The sequence below is a fragment of the Eutrema salsugineum genome, unplaced genomic scaffold (genome assembly GCF_000478725.1).
Source record: "Eutrema salsugineum unplaced genomic scaffold, Eutsalg1_0 scaffold_18, whole genome shotgun sequence".
NCBI classification, from domain to species: domain Eukaryota; kingdom Viridiplantae; phylum Streptophyta; class Magnoliopsida; order Brassicales; family Brassicaceae; genus Eutrema; species Eutrema salsugineum.
Genome location: NW_006256846.1, coordinates 189,482 through 200,732, shown reverse-complemented (window position 1 = coordinate 200,732; position 11,251 = coordinate 189,482).

Below are 11,251 nucleotides of genomic sequence, written 5' to 3'. Positions count from 1 at the left end.
TTACCCTTAACAAAACAAATGAAAGCCGCAAGTGCACAGCTGATCAGTTGCAGTATTTAGGGATCAATCCACAGAGATTTGTGTGCCTGGTATTCTTCTACGGTTTTTTAACTTTATGTCTAGACTAAATTGGTTTTAAAGGTTGGTTGTTTTTCTTGCGAATTAAACTAAAACAAAAGAATGCAAATAAATCTATCCTAAAAAGCAGGTAAGAAAATCGAATGAAATGCAATTAGAATAAGCAAATATCGAATGAATGACTAATAAGGCAAGTAAAATATCGCATGAAAGGTAAATAAAGCAAGTAAATAATGAACTAAGGAAATTGAAATGCAGGTCTAAGAAAGCAAGTAAAAATCGATGGAATTGTAAACTATGGCTAAAACGCTGAGCTTTTGGGAACTCTAAGGGGTCATAATCAGTGTTAACACTAAGGTAAATAGATTGGGATTGACGGATAACGATATGCGGGTTCTAGAACTAGAGTACGGCGGTATGACTACGTCACTGTCGTGATCATAACCAACTGTTTCTCGCAACCCTGACCAGTAGGTTTCCACTCTGGCCCTGGAAGGGAGAGAACGCAAGAGCTGCACAAGACTCGTCAATACTCACGATCTCGCCGCAGGTAGGCTTCCACTCCTACGGAAAAATAGCCTGTTTCATTCTAGGTCTGATACTTAATGAAAACTTTCGCAACACTAACTATCTAGATCAGATACTAGGTGATCAATCAAGCATACATGCAATAAGAACAAGAATAAACAGAGAACAGGTCGAAATCCCAGATCTATAAACCTAGATGTCTTAATCGATTATGAGAGCCCCTTTTGGGAACCCTAAGCCCAACTCGGGATCTACTCAGACATGGCTGAGTTCGACATCATCATTGGTTTTAATAAAAGTAATGAAAAACAGTAAAGAAAAGAGATAAAGAAAGCTTCTCTATTGAAGAACTCGGACTTGAACAATCTTCTACAAAAATCTCATAAAAACGGCTAAAGGAAAAGGGTTTCTGTAAAGTATGAAGGGTGGTGTCTAAAAACGACCTAAATGACATGTATTTATAGTCTCCAATACTCCATGGTCTCTAGGGTTCCGGAATTGAGGCTGAGAATGACTTTGGGCTTCAGATAAGTGGGCTTTAACTCGGAGATTGATTGCCGCGGTCGGGAGTGTTGTGACCGCGGCAATTGGCTTGTTGGCCGCGGTCGGGAAGCTTCTGACCGCGGCAAATAGCTTGTTGGCTGCGGTCGCGTGAGTTGCTGACCGACTTCGAGTGGCTCCGGGGCTAATGGAATATCTTGAGATCCAACCATTGGAATGTCTCCAAACCAAGTGCATTTGAAAGCTGGTTGATTCTTCTATAAGTTGTCCAATTTTGAGGGTGATCAGACGGTGAGAAGGTCTTCGTCTCTACATAAGAGTTCTGACGGTCTGCATTTATCCAAAAGAGTCTTTTTGTTCCATTTTGTGCCTCTTTATCCCAAATTACCTGAAAAGTCTTTTAAAATCCGGAAACATAAAAACCCTTTGAAAACCTTTGTAAATGGAGTAAAAACACCTGTAAAAGATATTAAAGTGATCCATAAAAATGGTCAAAATCCGGTGTTATCAACTCCCCCAGACTTAGTCTTTTGTTTGTCCTCAAACAAAACAAAGGCTAAATCTCGGCGAGAGGTTTGAAAACGCAGGAACTAAACAAAATCTCAGAGACCAATATCAATCAGTATGCATCAATCGGGAATAGCCTAGAAAATTCTCACTAGCAATACAGGCATAACTAGTCCGTTAATCCGTCATGCAGAAATCTATGCACTAAGATCTAACTTCCAGTCAACTAGCTCTTAACATTCATTAAAAATCTCGGTGGTTCTCATCAAAGAAAATCTAGACAAGGCGATCTAGGCTAGGTGTCAAGAAGGATTATTTTGGGGGGTAAGGCTTAAAGTGTTTACGGGTTACCTGAAGATTTGGAGGATGCAGGATATTATGAAAAACCGCAAGAGAGAGTGAAGCTGTTGGTATCCACAGTTTTCAGTCACTTTCTTCTTGACATAGATTCATGGTCTTCTTCCTCAGGTTCTCTCCAAACTCCCCCAGACTTAGATTTTTGTAAATCTTTTAAAACAATAGCTCCTTAAACGAATAGTGGTTGCTCATTGCTCCACAAATTTCGACAATCTAAAACTCATTAGGCTTTTTGTTTCCCTTTCTCTTTTCACGTGTTTTTTTTTTTTTTTTTTTAGAGAAAGGGAACACCTTTAGATATAGAGTCATAGAGAGCACGAATTTACCAGTTAATATCTGTCTTGTAAAGCTTTATTATGTTTCTGATACTCTTCCTTCCCAATTCCATTCAGTCTCCTTTGTGAGTGACTGAAAACTGCGTCGCTCCTCTTCTCTCCGACGTTTTTGCACATATCTGCTGATATAAACTAAAGAGAGAATGCATGAGGATTGAAAACAAGGTTTTTGGGTTTAGGGTATGGTACCAGATAAAGATAAACTGGTCATCTAGGACAACAAAGAGTGGTAAAAGTGAGGGTAAAAGACGTCCTAGATGTGTATGTCGATGCCTGCCTAAAATCAATGATGAGAAAATTAGATATCAATATTAAGTCCAAATAAAAGGAGCTAGTATATCCTGTCAGAAAGAATCTCCATGAATAGAAGTCCTCTGGTGGGAGTTCGTAGTGCAAGTACTCTAGCTACCGCCTAGTCTAGTGCTAACCACAAATGAGCTATTGATAACACCGGATTTTGACCATTTTTATGGATCATTTTAATATATTTTACAGGTGTTTTTACTCCATTTTCAAAGGTTTTCAAAGGATTTCTATGTTTCCGGATTTTAAAAGACTTTTCAGGTAATTTGGGATAAAGAGGCACAAAATGGAACAAAAAGACTCTTTTGGATAAATGCAGACCGTCAGAACTCTCATGGAGAGACGAATACCTTCTCACCGTCTGATCACCCTCAAAATTGGACAACTTATAGAAGAATCAACCAGATTTCAAATGCACTTGGTTTGGAGACATTCCAACGGTTGGATCTCAAGATATTCCATTAGCCCCGGAGCCACTCGAAGTCGGTCAGCAACTCACCCGACCGCAGCCAACAAGCTATTTGCCGCGGTCAGAAGCTTCCCGACCGCGGCCAACAAGCCAATTGCCGCGGTCACAACACTCCCGACCGCGGCAATCAAGGTCCGAATTAAAGCCCACATATCTGAAGCCCAAAGTCATTCTCAGCCTCAATTCCGGAACCCTAGAGACCATGGAGTATTGGAGACTATAAATACATGTCATTTAGGTCGTTTTTAGGGACAAACCTTCATACTTTACAGAAACCATTTTCCTTTAGCCGTTTTTATAAGATTTTTGTAAAAGATTGTTCAAGTCCGAGTTCTTCAATAGAGAAGCTTTCTTTATCTATTTTCTTTACTGTTTTTCATTACTTTTATTAAAACCATGTCTGACTCAGCCATGTCTGAGTAGATCCCGAGTTGGGCTTAGGGTTCCCAAAAGGGGCTCTCATAATCGATTAAGACATATAGGTTTATAGATCTGGGATTTCGACCTGTTCTCCGTTTATTCTTGTTCTTATTGCATGTATGCTTGATTGATCACCTAGTATCTGATCTAGATAGTTAGTGTTGCGAAAGTTTTCATTAAGTATCAGCCCTAGAATGAAACAGGCGATTTTTCCGTAGGAGTGGAAACCTACCTGCGGCGAGATCGTGAGTATTGACGAGTTTTGTGCAGCTCTTGCGTTCTCTCCCTTCCAGGGCCAGAGTGGAAATCTACTGGTCAGGGTTGCGAGAAACAGTTGGTTATGATCACGACAGTGACATAGTCATACCGCCGTACTCTAGCTCTAGAACCCATATATCGTTATCTGTCAATTTCAATCTATCTACCTTAGTGTTAAAACCGATTATGATCCCTTAGAGTTCCCAAAAGCTCAGCGTTTTTAGCCATAGTTTACAATTCCATCGATTTTTACTTGCTTTCTTAGACCTTCATTTCAATTTCCTTAGTTCGTTAGTTACTTGCTTTATTTACTTTTCATGCGATATTTTACTTGCCTTATTCTTGTTTAGTTCGATATTTTACTTATTCCATTTGCATTTCATTCGATTTTCTTTACTTGCTTTTTAGGATATATTTATTTGCTTTCTTTTGCTTTAGTTTAATTCAAGAAAAACAACCAACCTTTAAAACCAATTTAGTCTAGACATAAAGTTAAAAACCGTAGAAGAATACCAGGCACACAAATCTCTGTGGATTCGATCCCTAAATACTACAACTGATTATCTGTGCACTTGCGGCTTTCTTTTGTTTTGTTAAGGGTAAAACTTGTTCCCTGACGCAGTTGACACCACATCATATTGGCCAATGGTGAATGGTAGACGAGGTACAGATGGCAGAAAATCATCGGATACCGGAGTCCATCGTGGGCGTCCTCCGTTGCACAATCTCGGGATAGATGCTGAAGGTAAACGGACTCGGTGCTCCTCGGTGCCAGTGCAATACTTGTAACCAAACCTGTCTGGATCGAAAGCGGCACGAGAGATAGTGTGATCGCGAGAGAGATAAAGTAGATCATACCAGACATCGGGAAGTGGATCATCAGATGAGAAATCGAATCCTACAGCCTGTAGTATCACTGTAATAGCACTCCCGAAAGCTGGAGTAGCGTCCTCGCAACCATGTAAATCATGCTTCACCTTTACCATATTTTGCGCTATGATCCATGCGAAGCAGGCGAGTCGTGGGTCATCCATAAACGGAATCTGAAGTGTGATGAGCTCAGTCTTCAAAACACTTCCCATGTTGGCTCTAGAGAAGATCGTGTGTGCTAAGAGTTTGTGCACAACTCTCACTGCTGGGTGGCTAAGAAGGGCTGACTTCGATCTCCCACTATCATAGGTTCCATGACCCATCTCTCTCCACAGGTTAAGATCAGGTTCATCTTAAAGGTAAATGCCATCAATGTATGGAAGCTTAAGAGCTTCACAAACCTCGGAAATGGTGAGAGAATAAGGCTGTCCGTGGATAGAGAATGACAAGATGCCATCTGATGCTCTGGGGTTCCTCCTCTTCGTGTGGTGGAGTGTAATAGTCGCTAAAAGCTCACGGACTAGCTCAGGATAAGTCGGAAGGTTCAGCTCCATGTAGGGTCTCAGCTTAAGTGCATCGATGTACCAGATCACATCCTCTCTGATTCCAAGCATCTCGAGTGTATGATAATCAATGCAAGGCGTGGGTTTGATGTTCAAAAACACGTCAAGAACATGCATGAACCCTAGTCTTTGATCCATCCTCACGTGTGTGTTCTTGAGCCATTCTGTTCTTGATTCTGGGTTCGTGACAAGGGACCTCGGGATAAAATGTCGAGGGGTCAAGATGTCGAGGTGCTTGGGAGAACACAGTCCGGCATGCACGCCGAGGTCATTACACCGAGGTGTACTTTCAACACTTAGTCGTTTCCAGCTTCAGTTCTTACGTATGCATGCCTCGATCTAATCATGCCAAGGCTTTGGCACGAGTTCTAGTCCAGAATACTTCCAAGATATGAGCCTCGACTTGAGTGATGCCAAGGTAAAGATACCGAGGCTTGTGAAAACACTTAGCGCGTATCGCAATAGGCTTGTATCGACCATGTCATCTTCCGGAAGCAGTAACTTTCAGCACACGACTCCAATTGCTCTGGGACCAGTTCCACAGTCAAGATGACTCAATAAGCTCGAACTTTGGTGAAGAAACCATCGGAGCTCGGGGAGTGGAAGGCTTCCTGGATTTCACATCTTTGCGCCGCATTGAAATCACCGGAAAATAGACTTTTAGACTGATGTGAACTCCGGAGACCCTATCTTCCAAACCTTTGCTCCGAATTGAGCGATTCCAAAGGCTCTGAGAATATCTTCCATGGATCTCGAACTTTGATGAAGATCGGGTAAGCTGGTTCGAACAGGAGGGGCTCCGTCCGCCATGATCTTTGAAGTTCGCCGTTCAGCTCTCGGGTATGCGCAATGCTGGTGTATGCTCCGGAAGCCATATCTTTCTCTCCACTGGTCCGAATTGGATGATTCCAACTGTTCTGGAATCTTTGCTTGATTATCTCCAACTTTGGTGAAGACCCCGCCAACTGATTCGGACCGGAAGGTTCCCCGGATTGTTGATCTCTGAATTGTGCGGGCAAGGACAACTTTTGGTCGTAAAAACCTTCCAGCGGTAAGAAAAATGGCCGAGGGCTGTGTACCGCGGTAAGCTTTTTGGTCGTAAAAATCCTTGCCTCGGTCAAAAACTTGTCCCGTGGTATTTTTGCCCTCGATACTCGATTCTGGCCGATCGGTAAGGTTTTTGGCCGGTAATGAGCATCCGATAAACATTTTGGCCGAGGTTTACGACCAGCTGGTACGAGATTTGGCCGAGAAATTCCTCCAAGCGGTTTTCACCATTTTTGACCCTTTTCTTCACCGTTTTCTTTTCTGTTCCTCTTCTTAGGCTCCAATTGGTCTCGAAAGCTCCTGATAAAGAATTCAAAACATGCAAAACTCTTTGGGACCTAATGCAAGCCCTAAGTCCTATTTTGACGCCTATAGACTCAATTTACATGAGAAAACACATGATGAGGACTCTATAATGCAACCTAAATGATGTAAAATATAGACATATCAGCTTGCCCTTCGGTTTATGTAATGCACCTGCGACCTTCCAAAGGTGCATGATGCACGTATTCTCTGACCTTATTGAAGAGAACGTGGAGGTGTTTATGGACGACTTTTCTGTCTGTGGCTCCTACTCTTCGGATTGTCTTGCTAATTTGTCTCAGGTTCTCAAGAGATGTGAGGAGACAAGGTTGGTCTTAAACAGGGAGAAGTGCCACTTTATGGTTCAAGAGGGGATTGTACTTGGGCATAAAGTGTCAGAGGCAGGAATAGAAGTTGACAAGGCCAAGGTGGAGGTCATGGTGAACCTAGAACCCTTAACATCAGTCAAGGGAATTAGAGGCTTTCTTTGTCATGCTGGCTTCTATAGAAGGTTTATCAAAGACTTTTCTAAGATTGCCAGGCCTTTGACAAGGCATTTTTGCAAGGGGTGGACTTTGTATTCGATGAGGGAGCATGGAGGCATTTCTTAAGATCAAGCAAGCCCTTGTGAGTGCACCAATAGTTCAGGCTCCTGGTTGGACATTGCGTATTGAAGTGATGACATATGCTTTAGACTATGCAGTGGGAGAAGTCTTGGGTCAGAAAAAGGATAAGAAATTGCATGTGATCTATTGTGCAAGCAGGACCTTGGACTCAGCACAAGAGAAATATGCAACAACAGAAAAGGAGATATTGGCCATAGTTTTGCATTTGACAAATTCAGAAGCTACCTTGTGGGGCCAAAGTTGTTGTGTACACTGATCATGCAGCCCTCAGATATCTCATGACTAAGAAAGATGTCAAGCCTAGACTCTTGAGGTGGGTTCTAATCTTGCAGAATTTGATATGGAAGTGCAAGACAAGAAAGGCATTGAAAATGGAGCTGCTGAACATCTTTCTAGGCTGAGAGTGGAATCAGGTGTCCCTCTAGATGACTCACTTCCTGAAGAGCATCTAATGGTTGTTAAGTCTTACTTGGAGGTAGAACAGGCTAATGCTATAAGAGAGAGGAGTTTACCTTGGTTTTCAGATATTGTTAACTATCTCTCTTGTGGTGTAGAGCCACCAGAACTATATGCCTATCAAAGAAAGAGATTCTTCAAAGAGGTCCAAAGGTGTCATTGGGATGAACCTTATTTGTATGTGCTGAACAAAGATCACCTGTATAGGAGATGTTTAGCTGAGGAAGAGATGCAACCAGTGCTACAGGAATGTCATGGTTCTGCTTATGGAGGTCACTTAAGAGCTTTCAAGACAGTGGCCAAGGTGTTGCAATCAGGGTTCTGGGGGCCTACAATGTTCAGAGATGCTCAGGTTTTTGTGTCAAGCTGTGATCAGTGCCAAAGACAAGGCAACATATCCAAAAGAAGTGAAATGCCTCAGAATCCTATCTTTGAGGTAGAGGTCTTTGATCGCTGGGGAATAGACTTTATGGGGCCTTTCATTTCTTCAAATGGGAACCAGTACATCCTTGTTGCTGTGGATTATGTTCCAAATGGGTTGAGGCTGTTGCTTCCCCAACCAATGACTCTAACGTGGTAGTCAAGATTTTTAAAAGTATCATCTTTCCAAGGTTTGGGGTTCCTAGAGTAGTGATAAGTGATGGAGGTTCTCATTTTGTGAACAAGACTCTAGAGGGGCTGCTAAGGAAGCATGGCGTCAAACATAAGGTTGCAAGCCCATATCACCCTCAGACCAGCGGCCAGGTAAAGGTTTCTAATAGACAGATCAAGGCAATCTTAGAAAGGACAGTGAGCAACTAAAGGAAAGACTGGAGCAGGAAGTTAGATGATGCTCTTTGGGCCTTTAGAACTACTTACAAGATTCCCATTGGAACCTCACCTTTCAATCTGTTGTATGGGAAGAGCTATCATCTACCAGTGAAGCTTTAGTACAAAGCTCTTTGGACTGTTAAGATGTTGAAGTTTGACATTAAAAAAGCTCAAGAGAAGAGAGTGCTTCAGTTGCATGAACTTGAGGAGATCAGACTCAATGCCTTTGAGAGTGCAATGGTCAGGACCATTCAGGGTTTTAGAGGTTAGAAGCTATGGAGCATTGGTCTTGGAGGGGAAAGATGGAGGAGGTTTTGTTGTATATGGACAAAGGGTCAAGCATTACCTGATTTCTGAGAAGAGAGAGGAGGCTTCCACAGTTCCTCTTGATGATCCACCAACCTGTTAAACATGTCCTCAAAGTCAAACGTAGAGACTTTAAACAAAGTGCTATTGGGAGACACCCCAAGCTTATCCTTGTACATAGTTCTTTTAATCTTTTCTTTTCTTTCTTTTTATGTTTTAGGATGTTTTGATGGGTTTTGTGAGGTGTTCTCAGGTCCCAGGTAAATTTTGGAGGCTACGGCTCAAGAACAAAGTGGATAGGAGCTTGTGAGAAGGCTGAAAAAGGGGCTTTAGGCATGAAAACTAGAGGAACGCCTGGTGTGCTACTTAGGTGTGCGTCTCGGTCAAGCTGTATACCAACTCGCACATGAACTCGTAAAAGAAACCTACCTGGGTCTGCGAGTTAGACATCTAGCAGCAAAAGATTTGAGCAAGAAAAATGCTAAGTGTTGCTGAGCTGTGAGTTGGGTCTGCGTGTTGGATCCATGAAAGACCAGGCCGCACACTGAACAGACCGACCTGGTCCTGCGAGACAGACTAAAAGGAGACCAGCCCGCACACAAAAGAAAGAGTCCAAGGCGTTCAAAGATGGATCAGTGCGGGTGAGGTCTGCGAGTTGGAACAAAAGAAGACCAGGCTGCATAAGTATTCGCTGTTTACATCGGCTTGGTCATGCGAGACGGTCAAGGAGCAGCCTAAGCCACACACCAGGAGAAAGAACTAAGGCGTTCAAGTGTTGCTTTATGTGATTCAGGCCTGCGAGTTGGTTCGAGGAAGATCCCAGGCCCCACAAGTGTTCGTGGTTTACACCGACTTGGGCGTGCGGGTGAGCTCAAGACCAGGCCTATGTCGCACATTGGTGGTCGTGTCCACTGCGTGAGGGAACAAGTTTTACCCTTAACAAAACAAATGAAAGCCGCAAGTGCACAGCTGATCAGTTGCAGTATTTAGGGATCAATCCACAGAGATTTGTGTGCCTGGTATTCTTCTACGGTTTTTTAACTTTATGTCTAGACTAAATTGGTTTTAAAGGTTGGCTGTTTTTCTTGCATATTAAACAAAAACAAAAGAATGCAAATAAATCTATCCTAAAAAGCAGGTAAGAAAATCGAATGAAATGCAATTAGAATAAGCAAATATCGAATGAATGACTAATAAGGCAAGTAAAATATCGCATGAAAGGTAAATAAAGCAAGTAAATAATGAACTAAGGAAATTGAATGAAATGCAAATGGAATAAGTAAAATATCGAACTAAACAAGAATAACGCAAGTAAAATATCGCATGAAAAGTAAATAAAGCAAGTTAATAACGAACTAAGGAAATTGAAATGAAAGTCTAAGAAAGCAAGTAAAAATCGATGGAATTGTAAACTATGGCTAAGAACACTGAGCTTTTGGCAACTCTAAGGGGTCATAATCAGTTTTAACACTAAGGTAAATAGATTGGGATTGACGGATAACGATATGCGGGTTCTAGAACTAGAGTACGGCGGTATGACTACGTCACTGTCGTGATCATAACCAACTGTTTCTCGCAACCCTGACCAGTAGGTTTCCACTCTGGCCCTGGAAGGGAGGGAACGCAAGAGCTGCACAAGACTCGTCAATACTCACGATCTCGCCGCAGGTAGGCTTCCACTCCTACGGAAAAATAGCCTGTTTCATTCTAGGACTGATACTTAATGAAAACTTTCGCAACACTAACTATCTAGATCAGATACTAGGTGATCAATCAAGCATACATGCAATAAGAACAAGAATAAACAGAGAACAGGTCGAAATCCCAGATCTATAAACCTAGATGTCTTAATCGATTATGAGAGCCCCTTTCGGGAACCCTAAGCCCAACTCGGGATCTACTCAGACATGGCTGAGTTCGACATCATCATTGGTTTTAATAAAAGTAATGAAAAACAGTAAAGAAAAGAGATAAAGAAAGCTTCTCTATTGAAGAACTCGGACTTGAACAATCTTCTACAAAAATCTCATAAAAATGGCTAAAGGAAAAGGGTTTCTGTAAAGTATGAAGGGTGGTGTCTAAAAACGACCTAAATGACATGTATTTATAGTCTCCAATACTCCATGGTCTCTAGGATTCCGGAATTGAGGCTGAGAATGACTTTGGGCTTCAGATAAGTGGGCTTTAACTCGGAGATTGATTGCCGCGGTCGGGAGTGTTGTGACCGCGGCAATTGGCTTGTTGGCCGCGGTCGGGAAGCTTCTGACCGCAGCAAATAGCTTGTTGGCTGCGGTCGCGTGAGTTGCTGACCGACTTCGAGTGGCTCCGTGGCTAATGGAATATCTTGAGATCCAACCATTGGAATGTCTCCAAACCAAGTGCATTTGAAAGCTGGTTGATTCTTCTATAAGTTGTCCAATTTTGGGGTGATCAGACGGTGAGAAGGTCTTCGTCTCTACATAAGAGTTCTGACGGTCTGCATTTATCTAAAAGAGTCTTTTTGTTCCATTTTGT